General features: G+C 38.2%; 1 non-coding gene across 1 annotated transcript; it reads left to right on the top strand.

Moving 5' to 3' along the window:
• The first annotated feature begins 2,523 nt into the window (after nt 1–2,523).
• Nucleotides 2,524–2,630, top strand: LOC145033167 (small nucleolar RNA R71). Its single transcript, XR_013677405.1, has one exon. It is a non-coding gene; the product is annotated as a small nucleolar RNA R71 (small nucleolar RNA).
• The last annotated feature ends 7,106 nt before the right edge of the window (nt 2,631–9,736 follow it).

Raw genomic sequence — 9,736 nt, forward strand, 5'->3', positions numbered from 1 at the left:
GAAGCAATGGGGACTAGGGGGACCAGATCTTGTTTTCACTTCGTGTGGAATAAACAAAGGAAAGGTCAACTGGTTTCTAGGGATTTATTCTGTGGTCACGTGTTTTCAAAAATTCACGTCGTGAATCCTTTAGGATTCACGTCGTGAGTTTAGTCTGGGCTAAAGTGTAGGCCATGCACTCACGGATTGATCTTGGGCCACTTATAAAACAGCTAAACTATATCTTGGACTTATTACCTGGTTTATTCTCGACTCACGCCGTGAATTCTGTCTGGAAGGAAAATTCATGCTAAATCAAATTTGACTCTCAATTAAATTCTCAATTATTACTACTTCCATTTTAGGGTCCCTACATTCAGTATTTAATTATGTTATAATTGAGTCGGATGATATGATCTATGTTTTAAAGACTAAAACGCAAAAGAAAAAAAGAAAAAAATGCAAACAAAACTCGGGTTGCCTCCCGAGAAGCGCTTCTTTTTCTTGGAGTCTTGAGCTGGACTCCGTGCCTCCTACGTTGAATTTTCTGAAGAGTCTACCACCAGCTGGACCTTTTGTTCCTTGAAACGCCTCTTGTAAGCTTGGACTCGTCTTTTATACGCCTTCTTTGAGTTCTCCTTTTTAGCCTTGACCTCTTCTTCATCAAGCTTACGTTTAGTTCCTTTAGTTTCCTCCCTACACTCCATAGCATCCTTCTCCTCTTTCACTACCATCTTTGTCACCCTTGAAGTAACTTCTTCTTCATCACTGGTCATCTCATCTTCCTTGCTTACCCAAGAAGGCGGACTCTTGTAAGCAATGAGTTCCACCAAAAATGGAACAGATGCTCTTGGTTTTATTCTATTGACTTGATGAACTACCTTGATTTCTTCTTCCATAAGCTTTTCTAGTTCTTCTAGTTCATTATCTTTATTGATTGTGAACACCTCTTCTTCAACATGATTCCTTTGAAAGCCATCTTCTATCCCAAAAACTTCTTTTTCATCTCCAACCCTCAAGGTGAGCTTAGATTCTCGAATATCAACAAGAGCACTAGCAGTATTAAGCAAGGGACGACCAAGGATAATTGGAACATCAGGGTCTTCCTTCATATCCAATACTACAAAATCTATTGGAAAAATAAATTTTCCAATTTTTACTAAAATTTCCTCCACGATACCCTGGGGTTGTGTCAATGAACGGTTCGCCATGTGAATAGTCATTCTTGTGGTCTTCATCTTCTGAACTTCTAACTTCTGATAAAATGAACAAGGCATCAAATTAATGCTAACCCCAGAATCGGCTAAAGCATTAACCTTCATTTTGTTATTGAATTCACATGGAAGAGTGAGGCGTCCAGGATCCCCCATCTTCTCAGGTATCTCTCCTAACACAGCTTTGGAGCTTTGCTCACTCAGAATCACCTTAGAGTATTTCTTTAATTGGTTCTGAGTGTCTATCAGATCTTGCAGTAATTTTTGATATTTGGGAATTTTGGATAAGGACTCGACAAAGGGTATATTAATCGAGATACCCTTCACGTGATTAAGAAAATCCATATGCTCTCTTTCTAGTGGACTAAGGTCAGCTTGGGAAGGAAACGGCAAGGGCGACTGGTAAACCGGACCAACTTCATAACTTTTCTGTTCCTGACGGGCCCACGTCGTGAACTGGCATGGTTCACGTCGTGAATTCTGATGTTCAACAGCTTCTTGATCTTCGAGCTTGGGCTTCTTTAACTTTGGATCGGGCTGCTGTTGTTCTTCTTCTAGTGCCTCTAAGAACTTAGAGATGGCCTCTTCTTCAATATCTATGGCCATTACATGAGATTGGGTCTTCATTTCGGGATTTCTTGGGGACAACTTCTCATTAACCAAAGTGGCTAGTTGACCAAGTTGTACTTCAAGGTTATTGAGGGAGGCTTGCTGATTCTTTAATAAAGTTTGTTGCTTATTAATAGCAGAATCAGTAGCATCGTGTCTCTTTTCCGAGGCTTCCATAAACTTCATTAACATGGTCTCGAGATCGGGTTTCTTCTCGACTGGTGGATGTTCCTTTTAATAGAAGCCTCGACCTATCTGCCTGTACTTCTCTTCTTTTTGCTTCTTATACTCTTCATATGGCAGCCACTTCTTCTTTGGTTTCCTCCAGTCTTCATCAAACTTATCCCCACTCGAGTAGCACACTTGAGCTTTTCTGTTCCCAAACTCATCTAAATTGCAGTCCTTTGTCAAGTGCGGGCCACTACACATCTCGCAACCCACTCTTATGGCATGAATTGAGTGATCCAATTGTGTCAACCACCGGTCCATATTATTTAGCATAGACATCATGGCTGGTATTTCTTCAGTTTGGGCTCCTCCTCCGCCTTTAATTCCTTCCTGCCTAGGGTTGTGGTATTTGCGAGAGTGTTTCGCGAATTCTTCAATTAATTCCTTGACTTCACCTGGATTTTTCCTAGTGAGTGGTCCTTGAGAATCAAGGAGTTGTCTTGTCATCATGTTTACCCCATCATAAAATATTGACACCTCATGTTGAATGTTAAGGTCATGTTGAGGATAATTCCTTAACAACCCTTTGTAACGGTCCCAAGCTTCGTAAAGTGACTCTCCCGGGTTTTGCTCAAAGTTGGCTATTGCCTTTTTGAGTTTAGCAATCTTGGATGGTGGACAGTATTGATCTAAAAACTGCTCACGCATTTGAGCCCAAGTACTTACGGTACTGGGTGAAAGTGCTTTTAACCAATCCTTGCAGCTCCTTTAAAGGTAACGGGAAGCATCCTTAGCAAAATGGTGTCTCTGTTAATATTTCGGACATTGAAGTAATCGGCAATATCATTCACTTCATCTAAGTGTTTGAATGCATCCTCGTGATCCTTTCCATAGAATGGGATATCCTTTAGTGCGGAAAGGATATGTCCCTTCAGCTCAAATGTGGCAGTGGTCGGGATGGCAGATTGTATTAAGCCTGGACCAACATCTTCTAAGATTCTCTTCCTGTAAGCTCCCATGGACATTTCCTCAATATTTTCCATCTCGTGCCTTGGCTCGTTCTCGGGTTCGCTTGTATGTTCTTCAAATTCGGGCTCGGTATCGTACTCGGACTCGGTTTGGAAGGGTATTTGATCCGAGTGTTCAAGCTTGCTTTTGCTCTTCGAGGATGAACTTGAATCCACAGTCTTCTTCCCTGATTTCTTTGAAAACACTGATTTGAATTCTTGTAAGGGCGTCTTCTTCTTGTTAATTGCCGACTCGGGATCTTCAAGTGGTGGCACCAAAGGTGTGTTTGAGCTTCTGGTCATGAACTCCTGCAGATTAACTAAATAAAAAAAAAACGTAAAACTGAACTAAAATAGACAAATAAACTAGAAACTAAGCGAAACTAGACTTCACAGTTCTCACGTCGTGAATCTAACAATTCACGTCGTGAGTTCTAAAAAATAAAATAAAAAACAGATAAAAGATTTGAAACAGATAATGAAAACTAAACTAAAATTTTTGCTGGAAAATTAACTTTTTTGCAGGTTTTACCCACAAAAAAGGACCGATTAACCTAAAGCAAATAAACTAAGTCATTCCCCGACAATGGCACCAAAAACTTAATGTGCACGAACGTACTCACTAATTTTAATATTTATAACCTAACAAACTTAAACTAACTATGCACTTATAGGCAGTGTACCTAGTCAGATTACAGTATAGCTTCGGTAAGTCGGATGTCGATCACAGGGAATGGTGTTACTAATTAATTTACTTGCTATAAAATTAACATAATTATTAACAAGTTTAGAAAGGGGTTTTATATGATTTTACAAGATCAGACGAACTTAACTCAAAATCAATCAATTAAGTAAAACACTCTTGTCTAGTTCGAATCCACTTCGTCATTATGGCTAGCTAATAATTATGAATTATCAAGTTGGTTGTAATTGTATTAGTAATTTAAGTTTAACTTTACCAATAGTTAATTAATTCATGTCAAATTATGTATGGTCACACATAATTAAACATAGAGCTAATTATGAATATGAATATGCTATGTAAGAATTATTGTGCAAACGCAATTATAGTCACAATCCACGTTCTCTAACACAGCTAAGTTTATTTACTCTAATTACTAACTAAGATTGGTCAATCCTAGCTCTAACAATTTAATGTTTACTAAATCATTAGGTAAGCACGTTCATGCAGTTAATGGTCACTAATCTACATAGAACATGGGGGCAAGCAATTAGAGAAACAAACACAAGCATGCTAGGTAACTAGAACTCCAACACAAGCAATTCACCAACTAAATATATCCATAAAAGTTAAACTACTCATAAGTTGGAAGCTTCATCTAGCTAAACAAGAGTAGCTAGATTCAGCTGCTCATAATAGCAACTAACACACTAACACAAATCAAAGTATATTGAAACATGTTCCTAAATAACAATTAAATAACCTAAATTATAGACCTTTAGTCTTTTGGTGTTGAAAGCTTCTTCCTAGGACTTTTCTTCTGCTCAAAATCGCCTTTTAGAACCCTTATCAACCAACCAAAAGATTTTCTAATCGTAATGGTTAAAGATATATAGAGTTACTGATTTTCCTCATTCACATCGTGAATACTAAGATATTTACCTCGTGAGTTATAGACAGTCATGCCCGTCAAGGATTCCTTCACCCGTATACTTATCTTCTAGAATATAGATTCACGTCGTGAATCTTGAAATATTCACGTCGTGAATACGCTTTTCCTTGATTTCTTGCCCTTTATTCTTTTAATTCCCAAAGTTTCTTCATTTGACGTTTTTAGCCCATTTTCTTCAAAATGTCTTCTTTTTGGCTGCAAATAACATTTAAACTCATAAGTACCATTATTCTAAACAAATTACCAGTTTAAATATAAAAATGTACTCAAATATTGCCTAAAAACAAATATAAATATGGCAATATCACATGCCGTCACAAGAATGGAGGAAGATGAATATGTTAAACATCTTCTGCATACCCTCGTTCAGTGGCCGAGATATGCAATAAAGGTATATTTATATTTAAATATAACTATATATTATAGTATATGTTTATTTAAATTTTACAAAATATTGTAGCTTGTGAACAAGACACCTAGCAAGTCAAATAGTGGCACGGGAATGTGTTCGAATCGCGGCTCACCACGGATACAAGTTGATGACATCACGACGACTTCAGTTTATCGTCTACAAGTAATCGACCGGTTCACTCTTATTTTTTTGTTAATTTAATTTTATTTTGTTAATATTATAACAATTTGTTTGTTATTTTAGTTTGAAGAAAACCACATCGCCTATCAACATGAAATTATTGAGCATTTTCAAGGTGGTTTAGTTGATTTGGTTAGTCTTAAAAACTTATTTTATGCTTATTTTTTGATTTTATTATGTTTGTTTTTAGATGTTCTATGTTTGTACATAATCATACCTAATCACTAATGTTTTTTTTTCTTTAGATGTAATATATGAATCCACCACATCTTGATTTAAATGCAATCGGATCCGGATCCGGACCCGGACCCGAACCCGAACCCAAATCCGAACCCAAATTTGAATCCGATATATGTGACATCCCCAAAATCTCGGCCAGAAAAGACCGATTTTCATTTATGCTTTTAAAATAATTTCACAGTAAATCCTTTTGATTTGAAAGACTTGCGGAATTTGTTCCAAAGAACAAAATATGATAAAACAATGTTTACCAAAGCATTTCATAAAAGAAATGTATTTTCATTATATAATCAAAACTCGGGGTGTCATGTTCCGATACAGACCAATAAGCATAAACGATAACATTACAAGTCATTCAACAAATATATACATATACAGACTTGTAAACAAAACAACTTGATGGTTCATCCATCTTACACCCTTGCGCCACTTCCTGTAATACAAATAAAACTAAGTGGGTCAGGCTTGGGAGCCTGGTGAGCATATAGGGATTTCAACTCACAATAAATAATTAAATTAATTATTATCAACCAACAATAACCCAATTACCAATTCTCGTTATTCTCACTTTATGTCCCTAAAATAACTAACACAAGGGACCTAGTCTAAGAATATTTCATCGGGGTGACAACACATGCTTCGGGGGTTCCTCAACAATATAAGTCAAATAAGGCAACCATGAGGGGGATGAAATACAGCGAATGAACACCCAAGTTCATTAACACCTACAGGTTATGAGCCTGGTAGCGTTCCACGGGACTGTCTAGAAAAGTCCGTGGTCGTCATCTAAATTCCGCTAGATGACTGGATCAAACAACATCGAGGCCTCTCATCTGTTTATTACACACCAACTATCTACCCATGTTCTACCCAACATATTAGTAGATAAAAACATACATTTTTATACATAGTTTCAAAATCTGTATAGCATGCTCGATCAATACATTTTCCATATAACAGATGAGGCACACACACATAACACGTATTTCATATAGAATTAATCAGATCTGTAAGATAGAAGAAAGTGAATATACATTCACACACATAACAACAAAATATACACATAACACGTATGTCGTATAAAATACTTCATAATTATGCGTTAGAAGAAAGTAACAACACATTCACACATATAAACAACAATAGACTTAATACACTCAAATCATACTTGTATTATTATCGTGTTTATGAAAGGTAGTATACACTCACTTGATCAGAAGATGATCGGACAGCACTACGACTTGCAAAAGTAGTAATCTTCAGCAGATCTGGAAGATCTCTACAAAAATCGAACTTCTCGTGGGCAGAGCTTCGGCTCGGGAACCGCACTTCTCGGGATCTTCGGGATCTCAGGACTTGCTTCGGGACTCGGGAATATTATCGAGGCTTCGGGGTGGCTTCGGGGGTTAAAATGCAAAGCTTCGGCACAAAATGTAGGAGAAATGAGCAAATAAACCCGGACCCCTCGCATCCTATTTATAGGAGGCTGAGGCCTCGCAGTACGCGGGGGGTACTGCTCCGAATTCGTAAGCGCATGCGTCATCCGAAGTCCTCGAGTGCGAGTGTCGACATTCTTCGCTGTACGCGGGGCGTACACGAGTATGCGGGGCGTACTTCTGATGAGTCCAGTGACTCGTCCTCGGATAATACCGAATTTAATAATTAAATTTATTTATTAATTATTAAATAAACTTCGAAAATTCATATCTTCTTCATACGAACTCCATTTTTGACGTTCTTTATATCCACGCAAAGGTGAGACTACGCTCTACAACTTTCGTTTAGATTCCATTGGCTAATTTTGAATTTATTTTTATTATTTATTTTTAATAGGCCGGGACAGAAAATTTCGTTATAAATTCATAACTTCTTCGTTTGACGTCCGTTCTCGCCTAACTTTTTATCGCTTCGATAATAACAACGAGATCTTCGATTCTCGTTTAGATTACTAAGGCTAAATATCGCTCTAACGTAAATTTCACTTTTTACGTCATTCAGTGTTGCCGGTTCTGTCGCGAAACTTCGACAGGTCATAACTTCTTCGTTATAACTCGGATTTCGGCATTCTTTATATCTTCGGAAACCTTGTTTCAACTACTACAACATTATCTAAAGATATCGAGTTTTTTATACACTTAAATTTTGATGCTTATTTTTATTCTTAATTAATCAAACCACATAATTACGCAATTAAGCACAAAACACATAATACTCAAATAATACACTTCTATTATTTCAAAACTGGTTACAAAGGTTAACCTAGACTATTACATTGCTAAAAATGGCAAGCCCAGAAACACAGGCATTACAATTCTCTCCACCTTAGAATGATTCCGTCCCCAGAATGACACCTCAACAAACAAATGCGGATAGCGACCCATCATGTCACTCTCCGTCTCCCAAGTGAGATTCGGCCCATTCTTGTGTTTCCATCAGACAAGCACTAACTCGTCCATCTTGCGTCGCAACTTCTTAGTCTTTCGGTCAACAAATGCCTCTGGTTCTTCAATCAACATTTTGTTCTCATCGATTCTCAACTCCGAAAGTGGAATCATGTCGGCAACTTCCCCCGTGAACTTCCGTAAATAACACACATGAAAATTGTTATGAATTCCATTCAGTTCTTCTGGTAGTTCGAGCTTGTAAGCTTGGTTCCCAATCCTCTGAAGAACTTTAAACGGTCCAATAAACCTTGGACTTAATTTTCCCCTTTTTCCAAATCTTATAAGTCCCTTCCACGGCGAGACTTTAAGCAAAACCGAATCCCCAACTTCAAAAGTCATCGGTCTTCGCTTTTTGTCAGCATAGCTCTTTTGACAATCCTGAGCCGCTAACATTCTTTCTTTAATTATTTTCAACTTTTCAGCAGTTTGATGAACCATCTCCGGTCCCATAAACTACTTTTCCGCAGCCTCAAGCCAACAAGACGGCGTACGACACTTTTGTCCATACAAAGCTTGGTAAGGTGCCATCTTAATGCTCGAGTGAAAACTATTGTTATAGGAAAATTCTACCAATGGTAAATGTTCATCCCAATTACCTAGGAATTCCAAGGCACATGCTCTCAGCATATCTTCAAGTGTTTGTATCGTTCTTTCACTCTGACCATCAGTCTGCGGATGGTAAGTTGTACTTAAACATAACTTGGTACCCATTTCCTCTTGTAGAGTTTTCCAAAACCTTGAGGTGAAACGACTATCACGATCCGACACAATTGTTAGCGGAACACCGTGAAGTCTCACAATTTCCTTCACATCAGAATTCGCAAGCTTTTCCATAGACCATTTCTCCCTGGCTGCTATGAAATGTGCACTCTTAGTGAATCAATTGACGACCACCCAAATCATGTCGTGACCATTCTTTGTTCTGGGCAGTTTAGTGACAAAATCCATAGCAATGTCTTCCTACTTACCCATAGGCACAGGTAAAGGTTCTAAATTCCCATACGGTTTCTGATGTTGTGTCTTGAATCTTGCACACATCACACACTCAGCCACATACTTTGCAACGTCAAGCTTCATCGTCGGCCACCAGTAGTAGGGTTTCAGGTCCCTATACATTTTTATGCTACCGGGATGAATCGAGTACATGGTTTTGTGAGCTTCTTCCATCAGAAGATCTCTGATTCCTCCTATCTTAGGTATCCAAATCCGATCCTGGAACACCTTCAGTCCATGACTATTTACACCGAACACCAACGTTTTGCCCAAACGTTTCCTCCTTTCCGTCATTCTTCTCAGAAGCTTCACTTTGAGCTTTCTTTATACTTTCCAAAATAGTCGAGACAACTTCAATTCTCAACGCTCTTGGCCTTTTTCTCTCAACATTGACTTTTCGACTGAGAGCATCAGCAACAACATTAGCTTTACCGGAATGGTAAAGTATCTCACAGTCGTACAGCGTCGTTGCCTCATATTTAACTCTTTTTGATTGAAGAGATATTGGAGACTCTTATGATCAGTGAAAAGTTTGCACTTCGTGCCATAGAGGTAATGCCTCCATATCTTCAGAGCGAAAACTACCGCTGCCAACTCCAAATCATGAGTCGGGTAGTTCTTTTCATGCTCTTTCAGCTGTCGAGACGCATATGCTATCACCTTTTCTCTTTGGGTCAAAACACAACTCAATCCAACCCCAGACGCATCGCTATAAACAACGAAGTCTTCAACTCCATCGAGTAGAGAAAGTATTGGTGCCTCACATAGTTTCTTCTTTAGCTTCTCGAATTCTTCTTTATGCTTCTCACTCCAAGCATAAGTAGCTCCTTTGTGGGTCAAAGCTATCAACGGAGTA

The sequence above is a fragment of the Lactuca saligna genome, chromosome 2 (assembly GCF_052625555.1).
Source record: "Lactuca saligna cultivar CGN05327 chromosome 2, ASM5262555v1, whole genome shotgun sequence".
Taxonomy (NCBI): domain Eukaryota; kingdom Viridiplantae; phylum Streptophyta; class Magnoliopsida; order Asterales; family Asteraceae; genus Lactuca; species Lactuca saligna.